The 8581-nt window shown below is 39.8% G+C and overlaps 1 non-coding gene across 1 annotated transcript; it reads left to right on the forward strand.

Moving 5' to 3' along the window:
• The first annotated feature begins 7890 nt into the window (after nucleotides 1-7890).
• On the forward strand, nucleotides 7891-7962 carry TRNAR-GCG (transfer RNA arginine (anticodon GCG)). Its single transcript has one exon. It is a non-coding gene; the product is annotated as a tRNA-Arg (tRNA).
• Nucleotides 7963-8581: the final 619 nt, after the last annotated feature.

Consider the following 8581-nt stretch of genomic DNA (forward strand, 5'->3'; position numbering starts at 1 on the left):
CCCTAAGTGTGAGTAGGAGTTAGACTGAAGAAGAGTTGGGGTCCAGGGTGGAGGAAAGAGATTGTTAAGAATGAAGCCCAGAAGAATCTGAAGAGAGAGTATCTGGACTAACGCTTTTCCTAGAGCTGAAACATGAGGAAAGTGAAAGGGAGTTGCCAGAGGTGAAGCTGGAGATGAAGGCAAAGGATGAATGAGGGAGAGGATTGAGGCTATGTACTAGGGACAATGGAAACCCACTGAAGGAATTTAAATAGGGATATAATAAAGTCAGGCCAGTGCTCTAGAAGATCTGCTTTGGCTATAATTGAAGCTTTGATGAAAGGAAGCAAAACTATAGTAAATAGACCAGGTAGTCAGAAGGCTCGTACAGCAGCTTCTTGCCTTAACATCTGCTTTTGTCCTATTGATTTAGCCATTCCAGCCTTCTCCCCTCCACTTTCAGTTATTGTTTTCACAGTCTATCCTTTTTCATCTTTTTCTTTTCGGTCTATGTATATCTTTGTATTTATGGCAAATCAGGTAAGCAGTGAGTAATTGGGTTTAATATTTTATCATTTGAAGTATTTTTAATTGGAATATTTAATATATTCACCTTTAATGTAATTTAATGATATATCTGACTCAAATTTGCCATCTATTTCTGTCCCATCTGTTCTTTGCTTCTTTTATTCTCCTTTATCGCACATTTTGGATTAAGTAGCTTTTATTTTAACTTCCTCTCTAATATCTTGTTAATTATATACATTTTATTATTCTTTTAACAGTTACTTAGAGATTACAGCATACATCCTCGACTCCATTAGAGTCACTTTTAAATTAGTACTTTTCTAACAAATCAGACAATGAAAGGATTTTATAAAATTTTAACGTACACATATTTTTAATCACAGAAGATTTTTTTTGGGTTATTGTTCAGTCAGTGTTATCTAGATTTATCTCATTTTAAACCTTTTATGTTTCTTGTTATTCCTTCTTGTATTCTGTGTTTGCATCTGGGATCATTAAAAATCCCTTTAGTATTTCTTTTCCTATAGATCTGATGGTGATAAATTCTCTCAGTTTTGTTTTTCTGAATATACCGTATTTGGCCTTTATTTTTTCAAGGATAATTTTGTTGGGTATAGAATTTTAGATTGTTTATTTTCTTTTAATGATACACTTTCTTCTGGAGATGCCATCCAAGGCAGAAAGAGGGAGTGAACATTCTTGGTATCTCAGTTTCTTCCTCTCTCTTATCTTTTGAAGTGCCTCTAATGGCCTGAACCCAGCCAGAAGGCAGCAGGCATAGGAGCCCTGGAAACAGAGCCCTATGGCTTCAGTCCTCTCAGGATAGGCCTCAGAACATAGGGAAGGCAAGGAATGAATCTGAAGGCAAGCAGGATATAGATTTGCATAAGAGCTAACATTTATGAAATGTTTACTTTGTACCATGCACATCATATTACATGAATACTAGTGTGTTCATGAAGGTAGACTAAGTTATGCTATAATTTGAAAGAACAAATAAACAAAAATCTCAGGGACTTAGTGAACACAAAAACTTATTTCTCACTCATATTATGTGCTTAGCAGAGGCTGGTGGTGGGCTCTGTTCCACACAGAGACATACACTGATGGCAGGTGTTGAATCTTACGGCTATGTCATCTGGAATACGTTACCTTTTTGGTTGCCACAAAGGGGGAGAGAACCTGGAGAACTGTGCTGAGGTTCTTAGCTTTCCCTTACTATTCCCTCAACCTGATGAATAGTACTGACTACATGACCCCATCTAAGTACACATGTGCTAAGAAATGTTAAGAAGCGCATGGAATATTTGATAAGCATCGCTATTTTTGCTATTCATGAATTACTTCATTTAAGACCCAGCTAACCACGTCTGAGAACTTCCTCCACATGACTTTGGAATTTCACTCTGCTACTGGGTTCTCCCTGCCAAGTAACTATTGAGAATTCCTCATTCATGCTTACACTGTTACCCCAGTCTGTCCTGGAGGTCACTTGTCACACCTCAACCGACTCTAGCTGCTGTATTCAACCCAGGAGGTGACTCAGCTCTTACAGCTTATGTTTAAATTTTTTGAGCTACTTTAGCTCTCTCCATTCTACTGTGCTTTCTCCCAGGTTGGACACTTACAATTCTTTTAGCCTTGCAGAACATACATAGACCAAACAGTGATATCTAACAAAATTCTACAGACAGCTTGGGGATACTAGAAGGGAATTATAACACAGAAGAGGGAAACATAGATGGTAGCTATACTCTTGCTTCTAGACCATGCCCTTTAATAAGTGGTTTCCTTCTGGCTATGACACTTTTCTTGGACTCCTCAGCGTGCTGTAACATTTATAGTGGCCAGCCCAGAATGGCAGTGCTTTTCCACATCCCTCCTACTCAAGAGGACAGATTTGCTCTTGGCATTCAAGAGACAAGAACTGCTTCCCTCCCTCAGCTTTACAGCTTCTTTCTTTAGAAAAAAAATCAACTCTCACCCACAGTCTGTGATCTTGTCCTAAGAGTTCAGACATGGCAATCAAAAAATTTGACATTCAATTTTCCAAAATCTAGATTATACCACCTGAAATAAAACTACATGTGAGCTTTCAATCCAGAGTAGACTTTGGTATTTCCAGTTAGGTTCCTTTTAGGTCCCTACCCACAGCTTAAGGTAAAGATACACATGCCTCCCTACGCCTCCTGTCATCATCTGGTTTCTGCTCCTGATCTCCTGTAAGTATATTTAAGATTGAAGGCACATGTGTACGCATTCGCACGCGCGCACACACACACACACACACACACACACACACCCAAAGAACAAAGAATAATGCACAGAGATAATTAAGTTAAAAATCACATCTAGGGAAAATAATCTTTCACAGGCATGCTCCTATTAAAAATACAGAAATCTGCTTTTCTAAACAAACATGTTACATGTCAGTTTGAGGCATTTACATCTAGGTTAACGGGTGAAAATCTTCTTAAAAAATTATGCATGCACATTTGCTTTACCTTTGGATTAAAAAGAAACCTTTCCAATTATTTTCTTAAAGGAAGTCTTTTCCAAAGATAAATTGATATCTTTACCTATAGATAGAAAATTGCTAGCAACTTTTATAGGATATCTCCGTAGTTTTAAAATAAATGTCTCTCCTACCAGATATCTTGCCACATTGGGACTGGTGCACAGATGTATTGAGTTGGCCAAAAAGTTCATTTGGGTTTTAAAAATTTGAACGAATTTTTTGGCCAACCCAATATTTGGTTGTTGTATTTTAAGGAATTACAGAATTTTACACTTATTGCTTTCATTTCAATCATGTAACTAAAAAGTCTAGAGCATTATAGTCCAGTAGAAATATAATGTGAGCCAATATATAATTTAAACTTTTCTAGTAGCTGCATTAAATAAGTAGAAAAAAGGCACAGTTAATTTTAATAATAGTATATTTTATTTAATCTGATACATCCAAAACACATTAAAATGTATTTAATGTGTTTATGTTCTATATAAACATAAAGCACATTAAAATATATAAGGTGTTCAGTAGCCACAGATGGCGTGGCTACCACATTGGCGCCTGTAGGTCTAGAGGCATGACTGGACACAGTGATTCAAATGAGGCATCAGGACCCATTGCTCTCCTGTTTTTCTATTCTGCTCCTCCTCTGTTGGCTTCATTCTAAAAGATATTCTCCTCATGGTAGCAAAATGGCTGGAACAGAAACAAGCTACATCTTTTCAGGTCCAGATCCCATAACCAAAAGGAATTTCTGTCTCCTCCACAGTGAGAGCAAAGTCCTGAATCAGTCAGCTGGGTGTCCATTCTTGAAGCAATTTCTATAGTGAGGAAGCAGGATGAAGGCCCAGGTCACATGACCACCCATGTAGTCCCATTAAACCACCCATGCTGACAGTAAGGACAAGGGAAGGTCCTCAGAGGAAAAGCAGATGCTGTCACCAGAAAATTGGCTGGGGCTGGACAGAAAATATTTGAAACAGAAGCAAGCAAAAACATCAGAGGTCTTCTCCAACAATCAGCAGAGTACAGGTGGTAATAACTGAAGCCCAGGTGTTGATGAAACCTCGCAGGGGTACGTGGATAAAGGGCCAGAGAGGAGAGCCCTGAAGGACTTTCATCTCCTAAGGATGAGCAGAGAAGGAGGAGACTGAAAAGGGGGTATGAGGAAGAGCCATGAAACTGATGAAAAGAAGGTGGGGAAACTGCTAACTCACAGATGCCAAAGTGAGACATTATTCTGAGGAGTCAATGGCATTTAAGGCAGCCAAGAATCAAGCAAGGTAAGTACCAAGAAGTAGTCAACATATTGAATGAAACATGGGCCTTAGACCTTGGCAAAAGCAGTTTAGGTGCAGCAGTGGTGCAGAAGATACCAATCAGTTGAGGGTAGGTCCAGTGGGAGGTAAGTAAATGTAGTCAAAGCATGAGGACTCTTTCAAGAAGTTTGGGTGTGAATAGGAGGCAACATCTAAGATGGTCATTTGAGGAGGCTGTGCTCATGGTCACATGCTGAGGGAGGATTTATTAAATACAACATAAATTATTAAATACACTGAATATGATTTATTTCAGCATTAATAATTTTACAGTAAAATGAAATAATATGCAGTACAGTGTAGAACTAGGTTTAATTTCTTCTTCAATGACTGGCACTGAAGCTTGGCTTTCTTGCCTTGGTTTTCTCATTTGTAAAATGGAAGCAGTTATGCTGATTTCATGGCTATCTTGGATTAAATGAGATAATGAATGTAAAAAAGTACTCAGTAAATGTAATTATTGTCATTGTTCCTCTTCACCAGCCACTGGTGAATAAACTATATTGTTTCTTATTTCCATGCTTTTGCATTTGGCTTAGAATGTTTCTTCCCTTCTGCCATTAGCCTGATGAACTCCTGCTCACCCTGGAATACCCCCCAAAAAAGTGGCTTTCTCTCTGTTGCTTGTCTGCTCCCCTGCCCACAGATGCCCTCAACCACAGATGAAGCAGGGCTTTGCTGTCCTAATTCTCCATTGCCTTTGAATTGCTCCTGTGAGCTGACCCACATTGCCATCTCCAATGCAGATCTATGCTGGTCTGCACCCACAAGGCCAGTTTCTTGTACTAAAGTGAATATTCTATCCTAGGTATCATGTCTTCCTGCCCATGACTCTAGAAATTCAGTCTTCATAATTCAAGGACCTTTCCTTTTGAACTATTCAGACTCGTTCGTTTGCATTTCTCTTTCTAGCTTTTTCTGTTCCTGTTGGTGACAGCACAATTCTGTGCAACACTGAAAACCTGGAGGTACAGTTCTCCATGTGTTGCCTTCAGATGACAAATGTATTCTGCTGGTGCCTTGGGCAAAACGCCTTCTCCAAAATACCACTGTCTATGAATACTTCCTCCAACAAAACTCTAGCTTCAGTTACAGGGTGAAGGATTTTATGGACAGAAGGAAAGCTGCATTTCTCCCTTCCAGATTACTCAAAAGTTCATTCCTCTGTGGCTGCTTTCTGTAATCCACTCTGTAATGCTGGTCCTGGGTCCTTCCTATTCCTTCCACCCTTCACTCAGCTTCTGCAGCCAGAGTTAGATCTACTCACTGCCTTCTCAGCAGCTTCTGTTACTTAACTCTTTCCTACTATCTTATTTGTCCCCTTATAGGACAGGGGCTTCTCTATGGTGCAGAGGAAGTGTAATGGGCTCAAGGAAGATTCTAACTTTGTATTTTCTATACTGTCTTCATGTTCTTTTTCTTTGAACATGTTCTACTTTTTAAATTCATTTAAACTACAAGAATAAAAGCCTGGAATATTTTTTCCAAGTCTGATTTTCTTTGTATATTCCTTCCTCTTGGGAAAAAATTAAATGTGATTTTTTTTTTTTGCATTCCTGACCTCCAGAAGCTGGAGTGCAGCTGTATGATGGGGGCAGTGGGTCAAATCCTGGGGATTAGTAATCCTCACCTTTCAAATGATGACAGCTCTTGAGTGACTTCCTTGGAAGCTTTGGTACACAAAAGAAGTTCAATAGAGAGCAGGTTTTGAATGTTGCCATTTTGTTGATTATTTCAATATACTATTAAGATATCATTGCTTAGAAACTGTTGAGAGGGATGGATGGGTCACTGGGTATAAGGAGATAGATATAAAGAAAAATCTTGGACACATCAAACTGGCTGTATTTATGAGACTAAATATTTTGCTAATTAGATGTATTTATCTCCTGATAGGAATTTCTTTATATTGAGAACCCAGAACATTCAGAAAGACTCTTTGCTGCTTATGAGGCATCATCCAGAATGCACAGTAGAGTGTCTGGAACATAGCAGAGCACAGTAAATGTTTATTGGGGGACCTAATGCTCCGTTTGGTCTGCTCAAGTCAGAGCCAGCTCCTCTGTGCTCTGTCCTTGCTAACAGACTCTCCCAGCCATGGAGGTAAACCAGAGCAGACTGATGGATTTCACCCAAAGCTGTTAATCCGTTAACAATTGGCTGTAAAAGTATGCTTATGGAAACAAAATGGGAAAACTAAAAACCAGATTTGCAGTTGCAGTGTAAAGATATAATTGCCATGTGTTGGAAGAAAGAAGGGCCCCTTGCAGATTGTAAATGTTATTTTCATACATGAAGAAAATGTCCTGGATTTAGTGAATTTTCTTTGGTCATCAGCAAAATGGAATTTCTGATTTAGAGCACCAAACTGATTTTTTTTTATTCTGCTGTTATTCACTTTTTTTCATCCAAACATTTGGGGAAAAAAAAAATAGGCCCCTGATAAATTGATCAGGCAATTCTAACTCTTACCAGCTTGTGATCTTGGGTAATTCACTTAACTTCCTGAGTCTTGATTTCCTCATTTGTAAAATGGGTATAAATATCTATTTGTGGGATGATTGGATGAGAGGATGTGTATAAAACATCTAGTAGAGTGCTTAGTACACAGAACAGTTATTCAAAAATAGCAGAAAACAACAGAATTTGCTTCCACAGTGCTGCTGCTCAATACTGGGTAGGCTTAAGCCCCTTGTATTATTCCTGACTCCAGTGAAGCAGAATCTATAGGATGTGTGTATATTGTACATGTGTGTGTGTACAGAGAGAGAGATTGACTTTATGGAATTGGCTCACACAGTTGTGGAGGCTGGCAAGTCTAAAATCTGTAGGGTGAGCTAGCAGGCTGGAGGCCCAGGAGAGAGAAAGCTAATGATGTTACAGTGGAAGTCCAAAGGCCGCCTGCTGCAGAATTCACTCTTGTTTCAGGAATGTCAGGCTTTAAACTGATTGAGTCCTACCCACAGGATGGAGGGCAATCTATTTTACTCAAAGTCTACTGATTTAAATGTTCATTTCATCCAAAAACACCCTGACATAAATATCCAGAACAATGTTTGAATGTGTATTTAGGCACTGTGGCCCAACCAAGTTGACACATAAAATTAACCATCACACTCCCTTTGTTTATTATCCAGTACTGCCTCAGATGAAAACAGCCTCCTGATGGGTCTTTCTGCTTCCACTCTTGCTTCCTACCAGTACATTTATAAACAGTAGCAAGAAACAACACTTGGATTCCTTCTTTCTCATGCTTAACTCCAATGGCCTCCCCTTGCACTTACAATTAAAGCCAGTTTCTTATCAGTGTTTATAAGGCATTGCATGTCCTGGTCTGCTCTGACCTCACTTTACTAGAACCATCTGTGGTTGCTCTCCTCCTGTGTCACTTAAGGTAATACCTGTCATTGTAACTGATAAAAACCTGGAATCTCAGTGACTTAACACAGCACAGGTTTATACCTTAGAGTGGTAGGCGATTTCTGACATGGCTACCAAAGATCCTTGCCTCCTGGTATTGATGCCTTAGTGTAATCCCTTCCCCTTTGGGCTTCCCTGGTAGCTCAGCTGGTAAAGTGTCTGCCTGCGATGCAGGAGACCCTGGTTCAATTCCTGGGTTGGGAAGATCCACTAGAGAAGGGATAGGCTACCCACTCCAGTATTCTTGGGCTTCCCTGGTGGCTCAAGCGGTAAAGAATCTGCCCACAATGCGGGAGATCTGGGTTTGATCCCTGGGTTGGGAAGATCCCCTGGAGAAGAGAAAGGTTACCCACTCCAGTATTCTGGCCTGGGGAATTCCTTGGACTGTATAGTCCATGGGACTGCCAGAGTTGGACACGACTGAATGACTTTCACTTTCAACTTTTCTCTTCCCCCTTAGTGTGGGCTGGATCTAGAGACTTGCTTCTAACAGAATATGGTAGAAGTGATGGGCTGCCACTTCTATGATTAGATGACAGAAGACTGTGACTTCCACCTTATTAGTGCTCTCTGGTGCCTTGTGTGCACTTGTTCTAATGAATGTTGGAAGGGCGTATGTGGCAAGGAACTGAGGGTAGCCACTTGCCAACTGTCAGCAAAGAACCGAGGCTCAAAGTCCAATAGCCCTGAAGGAACTGAGTCCTGTCAATAACCACAGAAGTGAGCTTGGAAGCAGATTCTAGGTGGTCCATTTTATTGGCATATAGGGGCTTGTAGTATTCTGTATTTATGTGGTGTTGGTTGTAACTTCTTTTTCATTTCT

Source organism: Bos indicus, chromosome 20 (genome assembly GCF_029378745.1).
Source record: "Bos indicus isolate NIAB-ARS_2022 breed Sahiwal x Tharparkar chromosome 20, NIAB-ARS_B.indTharparkar_mat_pri_1.0, whole genome shotgun sequence".
NCBI classification, from domain to species: Eukaryota; Metazoa; Chordata; class Mammalia; order Artiodactyla; family Bovidae; genus Bos; species Bos indicus.